The sequence below is a fragment of the Argopecten irradians genome, chromosome 1 (genome assembly GCF_041381155.1).
Source record: "Argopecten irradians isolate NY chromosome 1, Ai_NY, whole genome shotgun sequence".
Classification (NCBI taxonomy): Eukaryota; Metazoa; Mollusca; class Bivalvia; order Pectinida; family Pectinidae; genus Argopecten; species Argopecten irradians.
This window is the reverse complement of record NC_091134.1, coordinates 16,018,873-16,035,745: the sequence shown is the minus strand read 5'-3', so window position 1 is coordinate 16,035,745 and position 16,873 is coordinate 16,018,873. Positions and strand designations below refer to the sequence as shown.

Sequence of the window (16,873 nt, the reverse complement as noted above, 5' to 3'; positions counted from 1 at the left end):
TTTTTATAAGTAAAATGTACACTTACTATATTACTTATCAAACAATGGGCCTTTGTTGTAGTTCATATAGTGTTATGCGGCCTTAGTAGAATTAAATAATGAACGAGGGCAAAGACATTGTTTTATATTCTACTAAGATAATATTTTTCATCTTAGATATGTATTTCCTCGGACATAGATAAAAATGATTCAAAGTGTGTGATAGAAGTATTAGAAGAAGAGCGATGGTCAAAGGATGTCACCCTGAAGAACCTTGGATAATATGGTCACAGAAGGAATATTGACTCGATGTTTCTAAAATGATAACACCCAGTCGATATGCTATATATTGAACCCCACCTGACCATGTATTAGCGAATCAAAATAGAGAAAAATCTGAACACATGTAATATATCTTTTTACGGTTTAAGTATAGTTCATATTCCATGCCTGTATTTGTATCTTTATTGTTTTGTCTTCGAGGCATATGTCCGAATGACCTCAAAGATTCGATTTTCTGTCAAGGCGACGGTAGGCATTTGTTTTATGTCCCTTATTGGGCATTTTTAGTACATCTGTTAGCCGTATCCCGCCGACTAACGTTTGTACAGGTCTAATGTTATCTGGAATATTACATCCGATATTGTTTTGGGGAAAATTTCATATTGCCTGATATTGTTGTTTTGAATATAATGTTTCGAAAATACAATAATACATCAATCATTGATTACAATTACAATACATATATAAATGATATATTTTACGAAATAGTCATGGATATCGACTATTATCAAGAGCAAACCTATTAACAAATGTATCAAGGGATATGAAAGTTTAATTATAGTGAGATGCCATCACAGATTTCCCAATATTCTGAATTGAGCTAATTGGTAAACGTTGAATACTTTGATCTGGCTAACGGCGATTTGCACAGTAAACAACTGCAATCATCAATTATTAATTAATGACTGATATGCCCGCTACCTGTTAAATATTCTGTCATAATTTGATCGAATCTTGTTAAATCACCAATGGTGTGACCATATCGACTGAATAGCAATTGAAACTGAATGGTTTATAATTCACAACGTCATCTTGTACAAATTACTGATATATATTACTATTCTTAGTACATACATTCGCTTCTTCTATATATATATATACTTTTCTTTTACATCGATTACGAAACAAGTTATACAACTTATGCAAATCACTCTCGATGGCCCGGATGTAAGCGCGTGAGGGGTCTCAGTGTGGGAGGAAACCGGAGTGCCCGGAGAAAACCCATGTCATCGGGCAGGTGACCCCGAACCTTTTCACGTCCATGCCGGGGATCGAACCCCGGCCGGCTAGGTGAAAGGCGATTGGTTTAACCACTACACCACCCGATCACCCACGCTTCTTCTGTTTTAATTCAACTGTATTTTTTGAAATAAACCAAACAGCGGAAAATAACGAACCCCACCAACAAAACATAATGAATTATAAAAAATTCTATTTTTGATTGCCTCCTTCAACATCATCAGTATTGCTGGCAAATCAAACAGGGATTTGATTGTACGGTAGGATCCATCAGTCAATTTCCGTTTTAAAGATATTGATATTTTGTATGTCTTTTGTATAAAAGCAACAGCTTATGTTCGCTAATCTCTGTTGTGACATCCATTAACATGGACATGTGACTATGACATAGCAATGTAACATATATTCATGAAACAAATTCAGGATTTTTTCTATCAATGTCTATGGAATCTTCAAAATCAGTAATAATGTATTACTGACATATCTGTGTTATATTTTATGAGAATTTCCCTGTAACGAGATGTCGCTTAAACATTTGATATTTGAACATGGGCATGTAATTTGAGCTCCTCAAAAGCATATGTTAGCCTATAAGAGAGCCGAAATATAGGGATCATATATTCCTGGATTTTATTAAAGCGCCTTAAATCGTTTTGTCGGAATTTCCGAATCGTATCACGTGACTGACGTCGACAAGAGAGCGAGGTAACTAGCGTAAGTGCACATGCTTTTATTACGTCTTCCTTCTGCATGGCTGATATGAGCAAATCATGCTGGTGAATATTTGAAACATCTAATTAACACATCGCCGTAAAACATTGGATGTATCAAATATTGTAATGTGTAACAAAATGGGCTGATAATTAGTGAAATGCAAGGGTAACTAAGATATTCAAATGACGAGCCTTCAGTACAAGGGGTTAGGTTTAGGAATAACAGCCAAAATGCATCACACAGGTGATGGGCATAGTATCTGTTGTGGTCGGTAGTTTAGGGTTCTGCAGCCACTAGCCAGCGATCTGACAGCCTGTAGATGATAGTAGTGATTTGGATGGTCAGTGTGAGGGCAGTCTGTCAGATGGGGGAGAGCGTATATGATAACGCACTGGTTTGGAAAGGGTATGGTGGATGTTGCAATTCAGATAGATGATTAATATAAGTGTATTTTAGGCCGCACGTGCCTTTTTAATATATGTACAAAGATGTGTGGCGGAGTAGGCGTTAGGTTGTTAGATATACTGGGAATTTGAAGAGTTTAGAAAGAGACTCCGGGATGTAGGCCACGAGTCAACATCCCCCGGACGGGGGTCCGAGGTGGTCGGAACTGGAGTATGCAAAGGATATGTAAAACACAATGGAAGTACAAAATAAACTTTTAACTAAATACCATGTGTATGTGTTGTGTCACAAATGTGCGAGCATTATCTTCTTAGTAGATCCAGTCTGCTGGTGTTGAACATATTTTTTGTTTAAGAAAGACATTGACATTTTCTCTTGGTTTCACAATTCTTGTGTTATATACCTCGAGATGGACGCGACGATGTTCGGAAGAGTTCGGAATAATTCGGCATCTTTCGAGCCTATTTTTCTCTGCAACTTTATAAAAAGTGGTAAAATTAGAAAGATTAAAACCTCAGAAAGACGGAGAAAAAAATATGTATAACACTTAAAACAGTTTTCACTATGACAAAAAGAGTGAAATTTATAGACCATACAACTTTAACTGTTGAAATTCCCGTGCTTTCAAAATAAATATTTATGTAAAATGTTTGTAAATGCCTTACTTATTTTCTACAAATGCCATTCAATGGGCATTCATGACATCTGGCGGGTGGATAGACATCTGCATTTGCTTATTGGGTTGATTTAGTTAGAAATACTATAAATGTACTAAAATGATTTTAATTCTTCTAATTTAAGCATGTATAGAACTAGAGGGTCCGCCTTGGAATTAAAATGCCAATATATAAAAAAAAAATATGTTTCTCTTTGTATTCGTACTATAAATATAGTACATGTAACCACGAAAAAACAACCAAAATTTCTACCCAGAAACTGTTCATGTCATTTTTGATGTTATGCGTTTATGGTTTCAAAGGATAATTAACATTCAGAGGCGTGACATCAGACCGTTATCGTAGGAATATTTTTTGTCGTAAGTATTCCATGCACTCCAGACTGGAAAATGTACTTTTTAATTAATAAATAATTTCATTAAAACTTTAAGATATTGTATCATGTTGATGCACAGCATTTGCTGAAAATTCTTCAGACATGTATTAATTTTTATTAAAATTTCATCTATTGACCAATTAAAAGAAAACGTTACAAATGCCAATTTCAAATTAACGGCAAGGTCGAAGAAGTCCACATCAGTCACACCACTGAAAGCGCTTGATTCAGTTAATACGAAATTCTAACTTTAGATCTATTCCCCTTTCCGGAACAAGAATCAACTACAGTGAAGTGGCCAATATATAGGAAACCCTGCTGAAACCTTATTCGCCTTCACTTTATGTCTGAGAGGAAACTCCATTTAAACAGGTGGAAGTATCTTCTATACGAAACAACAGCTTACGTAATGTGGTCACTATATAATGGTAGGCTGGAATCCGAGACGCTCTGCATATAGTTCTGATTGCTTTAACAACACTCATCCTCTGGGAACATGCCTTTCCATTTCCTATCATCCTGGAACATACTCTTTCGCTAAATTTTGTTTTGTATTTGCAAATGTAAAGGATGAAAGTGATTAGTTTTTTTAACAGGGAAGAGCCATATTGAATTTTGTACCATGATGAGAACAGATAATTTGATTCACAATCAACAGAGGCCAAAACAGCTTTGTCACCATTGCACCATTTCTCTCACGTGCCGCAACAATTAGTTTAATTAACGTTCATATCACGTGACATTCCCCCACTATTTGCTATTAGCAAGGACCGATATTATGAAGCCTGCATTAACGAAGAATTGTTACATGATACTGCAATTAGGCTATTGGTTACAACGCGACATTATGTACAGTGTGGGTAATTGAAGAGCTTGTACGAAAAATACACAATAAATTGATTAGCACCTTCAAAAAGAGGGGAAAAGGAACACATTGATGGCAAGAATTCTAAATGAGGCAGAAACAGTTAATTTGGGCTTTTTAACACACTATGGATAGTGGTAACCGTAATGATATGATGTAAATAATTATACACCTCCACGCAGAAAATAATAAAAAAAAATGTTTTAAAACGACTGTAATTCCAAATTAGATTATTAAAATACCGTATTACAGATGAAATTCATTAAAACAAATAGTGGGATAAAAAAATACCTTTTTAATGGATATGTAGGCTATGCACGTCTCGCTATGAAATACTGGACAGCGATTGTAACTATGTAATGGTAGACACTAAATTCAGTAAAACTCTTGTGTATGTTATAGTCGCCACGCATTCTTGAAACAAATGCTGGTATGTCAAGAATTATATCTATTCTGTTCCTAAATTCAATCGACACTCGGACAATCTAGCTAGATGCCAATACTTTCGTCCAAACAGATACGGGTTCCCTATCCGACGAAATCGCTGTTAACGCTAAAAGACAAATAGAAAGGTGTCTATTGGCGCGAAAGATATAAATCTTTACAGACGCCATCACGGAAATAGGTCATGACTGACACCAAATGTGATAGAAGCCGCTACTGACGATAACATAAAGACAGGTAACCACTCAATTCTGACGCCCAAATATGGAGGAAATTAACAGACCTCAAAAACTGTAGAATCGCCTTTGGCGCCCAATTAGATAACTGATATGCGAACTAATATTCGAAAAGATACAGGTCGCTATTGTTGCCAGATAGATAAAGGATGACACTGACACCCAAATAGATAGAAGTAGCATTTTACGTTCCAATATACAGAGGTCACTAATGAAGTCAAAACGCTGCTGTTCTGACGCCCACAGAGATTGAGGTCTTATGTCCAAAGAGTCAAGGTCGCTAACTAATGTCATCCCAATACGAGTACATAAAGGTCGCTGTTATCACTCAAAATTTTAAATATTGTCACCGGCTCGCGATATATAATTTACATCGTGAACGGCCCGGCCCGTTTTCCTATAAATCCACCATGAAGACATGCGTTGTTTCATACTTTCGCTTAGTGACGTTGCGGGAATAAAATGTTTTATATAGTCTGAGGGTCATCCAGAAATTGTACGATGTGATTTCTGGTATTACCTTAGGTTAGGTCGTTCTGATACTTCAAAGCAATGAATTTATCCTATGAAACTTTTATATCAGCTAAAATTAGTTTATATATCAGTTGATATACACACTTAAGCTAATAATAATTGACATCACATCAAAATCAAAAGACCATTACGACCCACGAGAAACCATTGCCAACACCACAAGAGATTTTCCCTCTCTAGCTCAAATGAAAGAAAATCCATGGCTCCACAGGGGCCAACAATGATACGCGGTTCACAGAATTGATTTGTCAGATCTTTACACCCTGCCGACAGTATGAGAGACGACGCTAAGTAACGGGTTCGTGTTATTTCCGGCTTGAATGCCGAGAACCTTCCAGATACTGCACAATCCTCCAGCGACATTATGCAATCACCTTCATGCATCATTAGATTTAGCGTATTATAGTATTGATGACTTCTTTTTGACTTATGTAAAAGTTCGTATTTGGCTTAATTAATGGATTTCAGCAACTTTCTACATAAGACATAGACCAGAATAACGAACTATATACTATGAGTGTACAGGTGTAGTTGCATGTAATAATCAATATTCGACCGAGGAGACTAGTTTTTAACACCAAATACATTGCTTCGAGTTTATCTCACCAGAAATTCATTCGATTTTTAATTGCAAACCTTTTGTTTCATCCTTGAGAAAACGGAAATCGGTACCTTTAGGGGAATACTGAAACGAGTGAACTTAAATAACAAATTAATACAAATTAGCTATTTCTCAGGTCTCTAAAATTCGGTCGAAGCTTATTTTTAATTATAGTCAGAGTTAAATCTACTGGAAAGACCTGTACTGTAATCCAGTATAAATTTGCCGCATGGCGCAAAATTCATTTGCCTTGAATATGTCGTAAGATATATGAAAACGCGCAATGAATTCGACGCGAAGATAAGTTCGTTTGCAGTACTCAAAATTAATCCATACAAACGCAAAAGAGGTAATAAATCTGTGATGTTTGTTTAACATGAAACTGTCAGAGGTATCCAGGCAGGAGAATAACAGCATTAGAAGACACTCTCCATCAAACTAGCTATTGGGTCGCATGCGAAGAAAGGTTTTTGATGAAAATATTTTTTACCTGCGTTAAATAGAGGTCAACATGTTTGAAACCTCTTTATCTTTGTAAGATACAAATTTTCGCGCATTTTTTGAGAAGTTCGAACGCATATCAAAAAATCGTTTCTTTAACATCTACTTTTGAAACACATTATTTAATTTTATTTTTAACCCCAAACGCTTGCATTTTACCTTAGATTTTCAGCGAAAAGATGCGCTTGATTTGTTCCTTGCGCACCCTGAAAAGTATCCCTCTCTGTTCACCACGTTTCAATCACGTGCATATAGCTGCGCATATGTTAAGTAAGGCTATGGATCTGTTGAGTTGTGTGTACGGTAAATATGTATCAATTATATACTCTGTATAAGCGGTTGATACCAAAGTATGAGGGAAACTATGATAAAATTAATTATTAGTATGAATTATTGTTTATATTTATCATCCGAAATTGTTTAAGTGATTTATTTTATCAAAATATCTAAGGATTAACTTTAATAGATTTTTTATGTTATGGAGATATAACACAAAAATCAGAGTGCACTATAAATAAACCGAGAAGCGGTTTATGATGAGAGTACACTCATATTTTTGTGTTATATCTCCATAGCATAAAAATCTATTCAAATGAATCCTTATAATTCAATTTACTAAAGATTATCTCTTCAATAATCAAAATTCCTTTTGTGACTCTTTTATCTATGGAATCATTACGCCGTCATCTCAGCCAATCTGAAGCAACGTTACAAACGGCGACGCCATTTTTTCCTTTATGGACTGATAGTTAATTTTCAAGCCAATGAAAATGCTCGTAACAAGCAAAATTGAATTATCTAAAATAATTTTCAAAGGAAATAGTTCAGTCACAATTGTTGAATCCACCTACCCCACAAACTTCCTTTGACCAACATAAGTATAATGGTCGTTTCAACCGGTTTCAAGCATAGCGTTCTAGCGTTTTAGTAAGTTCTAGAAAACCTCGCTAGATTCTGCCTTCAGCCTCCCTCACTGAAGGATTTATTGCGTTTTTCTTTGTCTTCGTGTATTCTCTATTGCTAAATCTATGTTATTGCTAAATAAAGAGGCGGACTGCCTTGAGAATTCGACAGTGTATTTTGTCTACACGGTTAATATTACTATTTGTCCCATATGTGTTTATAATAATACATTTGTATTTATAGGTCTGATAAGAGTAAGCAACTGTATGTCAGACAATTTGATGCGAATAAACCCGAGTAGTATATATTAGCTTCGTCATGACCTGATACGGAGACATCGCCTATATGCACCAGTGTGTTTTGTGTTACGTAATTGCCCCTTGCCTGTCTAGACAAAAGGACAAATTACCCCAGGAAGCTTGCCATATTATTCTAACATATCAGATCGACATGTCACTGTTATGAAAGTCAATTAAACATTGCAGGCATGCCGATGTCTTGTAGTTTCTACGAGTACAAAAACATTTTTTTCATGTTTTCTCGCACAAGTATATTTCAGGAAAGGAGAAATTGTGGCGGCTAGAGCGGGATTCAAACTCAGAACCTTCGAACACAAAATTGAAGAAGTATTTTATCGCAAATATATGCAAAATAATGTAGTTCTTTCTTTAGGAGCTATTTGTAATAAATACTATTGTGCATTAATGACGTCACAGTGCGGACACATGTTCGTTGAACTCTAAAACCTTAGTAACGGGTTGCCATAGCAAAATGACAAATAAACTATTGCTTTGATCTCTAAAATTCGGTCGAAGCTAATTTTTACCTATGGTAAGAAATTAATTGACCAAATAGACCCGTACTGTAATCAAAAAATAAATTTAGCGCATTTCGCAAAATGTCTTTAGGTATGAAAACGCGCAATGAATTCGACGCGAAGATAAGTGTATTTCAGGAAAGGAGAAAATGTGGCGGCCAGAGCGGGACTCAAACTCGGAACCTTCGAACAATACCTGAATGTTTTATTAATGGAAACTTGTCAACGATGAACGGTCTGCTATACAATGATAAACTGAATGTAATAAACGTCCAAAGAAACATTTTATTTGTGTGTAATAAATTAATCTAATGCTATGGTATTTCATATTACATTCCTATATTTAGATTTTCGTTGCAGTCCCATTATGTAATCCAACTAATATATTTAGCACTTAACAGTGTATGGATTGTTGTCATCATAATGATTAATGTGCCTCATTAATAGATACCATTAGTCTATTCCCGTTCCTCATCTTATAAATGCCAACTGAAAGTAAATCAATGCTAAAAACCCGAAATAGAATCGTATTATGTTTTAATGTTTCTATTCTGAAAAGACATTAAAACATGGAAATGAAGAAATAATATAGCAAATATATACAAAGTAATGTATTTCTTTCTTTAGGAGCTATTTGTAATGAAGGCCATCGTGCAGTAATGACGTCACAGTACGGAGACATGTTCGTTGAACCCTAAAACCTTAGTAACGCGGTTGCCATAGCAAAATGACAGCTTTCCTGTCAAAGTTTTGTATTTACTGCCTGTGCAACAATGTGTCGAAAGAATTGTTGAGTGAGAATAACATGTTCTAGAGGAAATATTTTGTGTTTATAATTTCTTGCTTTAATATACTTCTATGAAATAAAAAGGATAATTTAACTCATGACATTTTGTAAATATTATCCTAAGAATAAGTAAGTGTGTGACCTATTGACATTTAAAGCCTGAAATGGAACAAATAAAGATATACTTCTTGAATTGTGTCAGAATAATTATTTAGTATTTAAAATGAACGCTTTGGAAATGTTGAATAACCATTCGTGTATATTTTTTATAGATTCTATTGATTGTTAGTACACTTTGTTGAATCATCATAACCATAGATGATACAATGTTATGGGCTTGGTTTGCCATATGGAGCGAGCACTCTACCCAAAGTCTATCGAATGTCATTTCGTCAGTCACAAGTTAATTTTCCAATAATTTGTTTGTTTGTTTGTTTGATTAATTAACGTCCTATTAACAGCTATGGTCATGTAAGGACGGCCTCCCATGTATGCGGTGTGTTGCGTGTATGTTGTGCGAGGTGCGTGTTTTGGGAGACTGCGGTATATTCATGTTGATGGCATACCAATGTTAAGCAAGTTAGATATATTTATCAAAGATCAATGCCGTTCCTATATAAAACTAGGCATATATGATTTAAAAATCACGCTCGAAAGCGATTATCATAAACATATCTCTTTTGTTGTAAATTCGACAGTTAACCGTTTAGGAATTACATGTAGGTATGTGTTGATATTCTAAAGTGAATATTACGTATAACCAAAAACGTTAGATATAAAATAAATGCTTGAAAGCATATTCCACGAAATATAATATTATTAGCAATAAATATTATAGAATCGTACGGGAAAATGAAGGAGCATACATAGATACTGTCGATACCCTCTAAGGCTTTAGCGAAAACTAACGATATTTCGGAAATAAATAATAAAACTTGATAAACTTAATAACATGTAAAAAATTGTTGGCTATCCTAAGAATGTCAAAATCGTAGTTGTACAAAGAACAATTTTCTCGTTATATTTAAAATCGTCATATAAAAACCGTTTCAAAAGAAATTACTCTCTAAACTATCTCATTTCAAAAATCTCATTTCACTACAAAAATATATTGCATAAATACACAATTTTGATATTGTACGAAATGTTTCTTACCATATATTGATAATACTTTTGCTATTGTTTTGTTGTGATTTACTAAGAATTATACAAACAATATTCCATATACATGATATATCATATACAAATATGATATCACACATTGTAAATAATCAGATGCCAAATCCTAGCAACTACTGAAAACCAATTCCACCAAGCGCTAATTCATGTACAGCTCTGAATTATGTTACATGACATTTCCAGTATTAAACCATCAAATTTTGCTTTATCCGCGCAAATGCATCATACTTAACAGTTTTGTTTTGCATTTGCGAAAAAATAAGAACGCAACTGTACTCTAAATAGAATTTCTTTGTTCAAACACAGGAACAGTTGAACCGTATACGTTTAAATCGCGAAGCTAACTAACCCACCATGAACACACGCTAAGGAAGAAAACGCGAAATCAAGTTACCACGAGAATACATTGGTTCACAGTATCAATGGCTGATAGACTCGACAGGATTGATACTTGAAACAAATGTTTAAATGACAGGGTTAACAGTTGCGATACTGTTACTGTATATCGATATATATTTATACGGATGAAATTGCCTGCACACACAGCATTAGCGGCATGTAAAGGGTAATGATTTGCCTCAACATCACCTATTAGATGTGTACATAATTCATTTCAGAGCATCTCTCAAGGGATGCATTGCATAACCAAATGGCAAACGGTCTAACATTGATGGTGGATCAATCGGAAGGATATCGTGCCAGGATTCATAGACCAATTTTCAGCACTTTCACTACAACTATTTAATTCACTTTAGCAGTAAAATGAGCCTTTGGGATTGTATTAAGTGTCACGTCGACTTCAGTAACCTATATTTACGAGCAAGTCTATATTAAATCTACTACTAGTTATTTGTATCACACTCTAACAACCAAAATGCGTTAGTATTCAGTCAGCACTGAATACAGGTATTTCCAATTTCCAGGTTCACTGTTTCATGCGCTTTTCCACGAATGAATTGATAAATATGGGTTTTGGAATTGATTTGATCCTTTCACATTTTAAAATATTTTGCAATTAAAAGATTTAGCTGAAAACCTGATTAGTATCCTGGTTTGACGAGAGAATCAATATCATTAGCCGAGTATATTAGCACTGTCAATCGCTTTACTTTTGTGTAAAACAAGTCGTCTTTATCTTTAACATATTCACATAAATCAATAAATCTTACGGACAACAATGTTTGTTCATTTTCCCTTTTATAAAATTTTATTTTGCGTTCAATCTCTCTCGCGCGAAATAACGCGAACATTTTATGTCGCGAAAATTTAGCGGTTTTTCAAAGTTATTTAAATGTTATATAATACAACACATTTTTCCAGTCTTTCGACAACTTTCGAGAACATAGAGACCTTTTAAATAGAAATAAAAACCTTTAAATATATATCATTTAGGTTGGGAATATCAGTAGACAAACTTACCTGTCACTATAGAATTCTCCTTTAAAGTGTTCTTTCCCCACAGGACAGAAGAAAATATATAGTGTCACAATATCCGTAAAACGTCTTCTATTATCATAACCGTGCTCTTAAAGATTACTGAAGATCCGTAGCGGACGTACAGCACGTTGTTGGTGTCCCAATAATCACGTTTAAGTCATTGAAAACATCATGTTCATTACATGTCAACAAATGAAGCGATCATAAAAAAAACTCTCACCAACCAATGTATTCTATTAAAATTAACAAACAAAGAAGCAAGTGTTTTTCCACACCAAAGACTTCGTAAATCGCTTAAAATGCGAGTCAAAGAAATTGAAATGAATTCTTGAAATATCAAAAATTAAAAACTTTTGAAATTGAAAACATGAAATGTTGGTTACCATAAAGGACGCTGGAATGTTTATAGAAACAAGCTGTGATGATGACTTAGGTGACAGAATCTCTCCCAGTCGTAAGGGCTGTCTGAACTCAGACTCAGTAGTGATCGCGAAACTTTGTCAAGGCATATTGTCAGAAAGGAAACGATTCTTTGAGAACCAATCAGATACACGGAATCAGCGCGCGCTGCTGCTGCTGCTGGATAGCATCGGATGCCAGTGATAACCGTATTGTACAGCCAAGTGCTCTGATATACGTATGTGAGACTGATGCTGCGGAGTTAAGCTCCGTGATTCCTCCATCGCCTTATATCCATGTAATAGGCGAATCGGGCTATCGATAAATGATGCTCTAAGGACGAGATTGCTTTCTTCCACTGTTAAAGGGTCCCGGGATGGGAGCGAACCTCTCTCTATACTAGAATTCGAGTCACCAACGTTTTGCGTACATGTTCACAGTTAGTTTTCTAGAAATCAATCGAATCGCTCTTTGAAACTTTCGTTACACTTATTATGATTTTCAAATCCGTTTTTCCAGATTACAATCGATCTTAAAACCTTTCTCTAGTTTTGATTGTTCAGTTATTAACATTGATTCTTATTTTTGAGATTTTAGGGAGTCCAGCAATGTCACGGTATTTTGTATGTGTTAATTTATTTTAAAAACACTAACTCTGAAGCCTATTTGATAACACGTAATATATATTGAAGCGGAAGGTTAAGTCAACTGATTACTATGACTGTTGAAACCAATGCTCCTTAAATGAGTAATAATTAGATGATGTTACTAACAGAGTTGAAATACTTGAAGGAATTTTCCATAACAGGATTAAGAAGTTGACTTTCTTACTTTAAAGATGCTCGACCGCTGACAAATGGTATTTTTTTCACTTTCAGAAGCACGAGCAGACGATTTAGTATTTTTCTTCAGCTACAAAAGTTCCTTGCTTTACACCATTACCACCATTGAAAAGTTTGAGCTTCTAATTTTACTTCAAATTAAAAATATGAAAAATAATTAATTGCATCCCGACAAAAATCCGTGGCACTATATCCTATACTGATTGTGCATGCACCAAAGGCAAAATAAATTATTTTATACCATTTTTTGTGTTAATTAGACATATATATACACGATTAAACACCAATTAGTGTTCAAATGATGACTATCATTTATGCGTCTGTCGGCGGTGGAGCATCTTTAAGTATTAGTGAAATCAAGAATTTCAGATGAACTGTAAAATAATAAAGATACATCGAATAATTGAAATCTTAAACATATGGCAATATTCCTTCTTTCACGAACTGGGCCTCGCGCAGGTCTTGCCCGAGCTAAAAATATGCCCCAGGTCAAATGTCCTATGACGTATTTTAGATCTACCGAGTCTAAATTAGAATGGCATGAGTTATTTCTTTGGTCGCATGTTATCGGCAAACGCAAAAACATTACATGTGCAATGTAGATATAATACAATAATGTTATCTAATTCTGTGAGAAAATCAAAGAGCATAGGGCATACCCCTCACCAAAAACTTCGATCAATAATCGATATTAATTACATATTTAAACACTATTGGCGAAATAAAAAAAGTAAGTGATAGAAATCAAAACTAGAGTTTGTTGCTGTCCTGTTCAAACACTCGATACTCTGGTCATAGAGGACTGTATTAATCGATCAACATTGTTCACAATATTGTTCTTGTCATAGGTGTTTTCAGATCCCAGTCTCTTAATTTGGTGCGCACTGACATACAGCTATATAGGGGTTTAAAGGAATGCCGAACAAATTATACTATTTTCAAAATGATTTGTTGCCATCATAACAAAACGGCTTCTGTTTGTTCAAAAATTTAGTCGTTAGAAAATTAAAAAAACAAAAGATACACAGAGGTAATGAGGGATAACGAACATAATAAAAACATTTTCAAGCCGATCCGTTGTCATGGTAACAAAAAGGAAGCCTTAAATTGGTCGCAATTAAGATGTTGTTAACAAAAATGATAATTGTTACAAAAAAGGTTATGAGGGATACTCGACATAGTGATAATATTGCATGGCAGGTAACGTTTTCCACAACAACAAGTTAATATGTAATATATTTCAACTATGAATTAATTCTTTTTTCTTTTATGTTTTTTTAAATTTTTTTTCCAATATTTTTTTTTACATATATAAATGACACATATATAAAGTACATATACATGCAAAATAAACACACATACACACACTCATACTCTGAGATACAAAATCTTAACACCCGGCCTGGTCTTACACCTACCATCAGTTACACACCAACACACTATTCTTGTCAAAAGATAAATGCTCAGTACACACGTACATAGATATATAAACACAGTATCTTAAATGGATGACAAGTATGTGTAAACATATACGAAAATACATTTTGGAACACATATACATGAAGGACAAATTAAGACACAAATTAATGGTAGGTTACGATACAAAAAAATGAAGACCAGAGACAGATAAGCAAAGAAATCTATTCTGTATTTGCACATAAAAGAATTATCTGCCCTTGCGTGTAGGTATTGATTGTGACGTCATGTGTCATCGAGCGTAGCGTCATACGTTTCGGAGAAAACGACGTGAGCTGTGCTCACAAAATATTGACGTAAAAAGCGATACATACCCGCAAGGGAGCTAACTCTGTAATATGCAAAGACGGAATACAACATGTATTGACACACACATGGGGTAGACAGGAAGTATAAACAAAACATAAACATGGACAGACAGGATAAATAAACTTACTTTGAACATGTGGTGTCAGAATGACAACTGATAAAATGGATGGACATAAGGATAAATATAGACAGACAGAAGAAGAAGAGGGGAGACAACTGTATTTAGATATGTATACACTACCCCCTTTTACAACGATTAACCAAAGCGAAACTATGTATTTAAAGAAGAGCGATCTCATAGGTATTGGGTGAAAATAAAGAAAATAACGTGTGATCAGAGGCCTCCCAAAATATTTGGTGCTTTGCCAGGGTATGGACATATAAAAACTATGAATTTGAGAGATATTTAAAAAAAACTTAAATGTCATATATCTAACAACGACAACCACCTTTTCCAATCATTTTCAAATTTCATTCGAAGATTATCACTTTTATTAAAAACCATATGTTTAATGATAATGTAGTGATCTTTTATAACATTTAAAAATGCATTTATATTGAGCGTTTTATGGGGACATTTTGTTTTGTAAATATAGTGCTTTATATTAAGTAAGATTTTCATTATCAGCCACATTAGCATGCGGTGAGAAAACTCCAAAGAGACGTATATCTTTATTCATTAAGAAGGGGATAAACAAGATTTCAAGTAAATAATCAAAATTCTCAAAAAGTGTTCGGACTTCAGTACATTCCCAAAGACAATGTACAAGTGGTTTTCTTTGGAATTGGATTTGTACTAGGGTGCAAATTAATCTTATAGAGAAAAGTATTGGTCACTTATCTAGAATATTATGTAATTCTCACTTGAAACCACTTTAGTTTAGAACTTTTTGTCACGGTGAAGGGGAGTTTATAGATTTTATGAATTAACTGCTTTTCATTTTGTGAGGAAGATCGATCGGAAGTTTAAACCCCTTGCATTGATTTGCAGAAAATATCATCTGTTGATAGCTTACATAATATTTATTGCCTTATTTCAAACAAACCTTTTTTATATGATATTTCAAGGCTTACGTTTGCTAAAACATGGATGCGGGATTACTTAAAAAGTGGCCAAAAGTTTGTTTAAGAAATTATTTTTTATTTTGTTTTCATACGTGATACATTGTTTTTACTGTAGGGTCATCCTTTTTAGCGTTTTATAAATAAACTTATTGTGAAAGCCATCAGCAAAACACATCAACCAGTAAACCTCAAGGAAACACGAATGGTCGCAATATAAAGATAATACCTTATTTTCCGACAACTTATTTCCCCAAATTTTGAGCTCTAAACATTTGATTACAAGCGAAAATATTTTGTCATGTCAAATTACCATAACGTTAACTTCCATGGACAATTAACATTTGTCTCCCGTCGTTTGTCATTTCGTTATATCTATAGAAGTACTTGTAGAATCGCACTTTTATTGAAATGGAAATCTTGTTTTAACGTATATTAAATCTAGCCATTTTGATAAAAGCCTATCCGTTCAAACACATACAATGTAGTCCGGACAGACACTGCACTATAAAAGCAATGCATAGAGTTGACGTTGACAGGACACATATACCATGTCAATAATGGCTTAAATAGATTATTTCTGATGCTAAATCCATTAACTTTTTGCAATAAAATTAGTTGAAATTGAAATATAGATATTTGATTTAATTTCTTTCATGGTAAGATTTTTTTTCTGTTTTTAAGCAGCATAAATAATTAATATGTATGTCACTGTCTGTGTAATCCGTTGTGACGGTATAACAAACACCACGTAAGCTTACTTACAGAGCTTACTGTATTGATTCACATCCATATACAGATAAATAGTGTTTGGCAGTGACCCTTTGTTCCTCTATGAAGTTTGAGCAAAACTGTTTTTGTCTCAGAAACTTTTAGAGCTTCTTCGCGACCTACATTGTATGCAAACATCAACAGCCATCTTAGATTGGGTCTAAGCGTGTGCTGCTGGCTGTTTTCCCTGCTGCAACAGAGTATGTATTGAACATGATTCAAATGCATTGTGAGAGAAAATTAAGATATGTACTTGT

The 16,873-nt window shown here is 34.3% G+C and overlaps 1 protein-coding gene across 1 annotated transcript in view; it reads right to left on the bottom strand.

The window, feature by feature from the left end:
* The window catches only part of LOC138318945 (cholecystokinin receptor type A-like), a 45,292-nt gene extending 33,077 nt beyond the window's left edge, over positions 1-12,215 (bottom strand). Inside the window, exon 1 of the mRNA XM_069261776.1 lies at positions 11,740-12,215. The gene's annotated coding sequence lies outside the window, so the exon portion shown is untranslated. The remainder of the gene's footprint in view (positions 1-11,739) is intronic.
* Between the last annotated feature and the right edge of the window lie 4,658 nt (positions 12,216-16,873).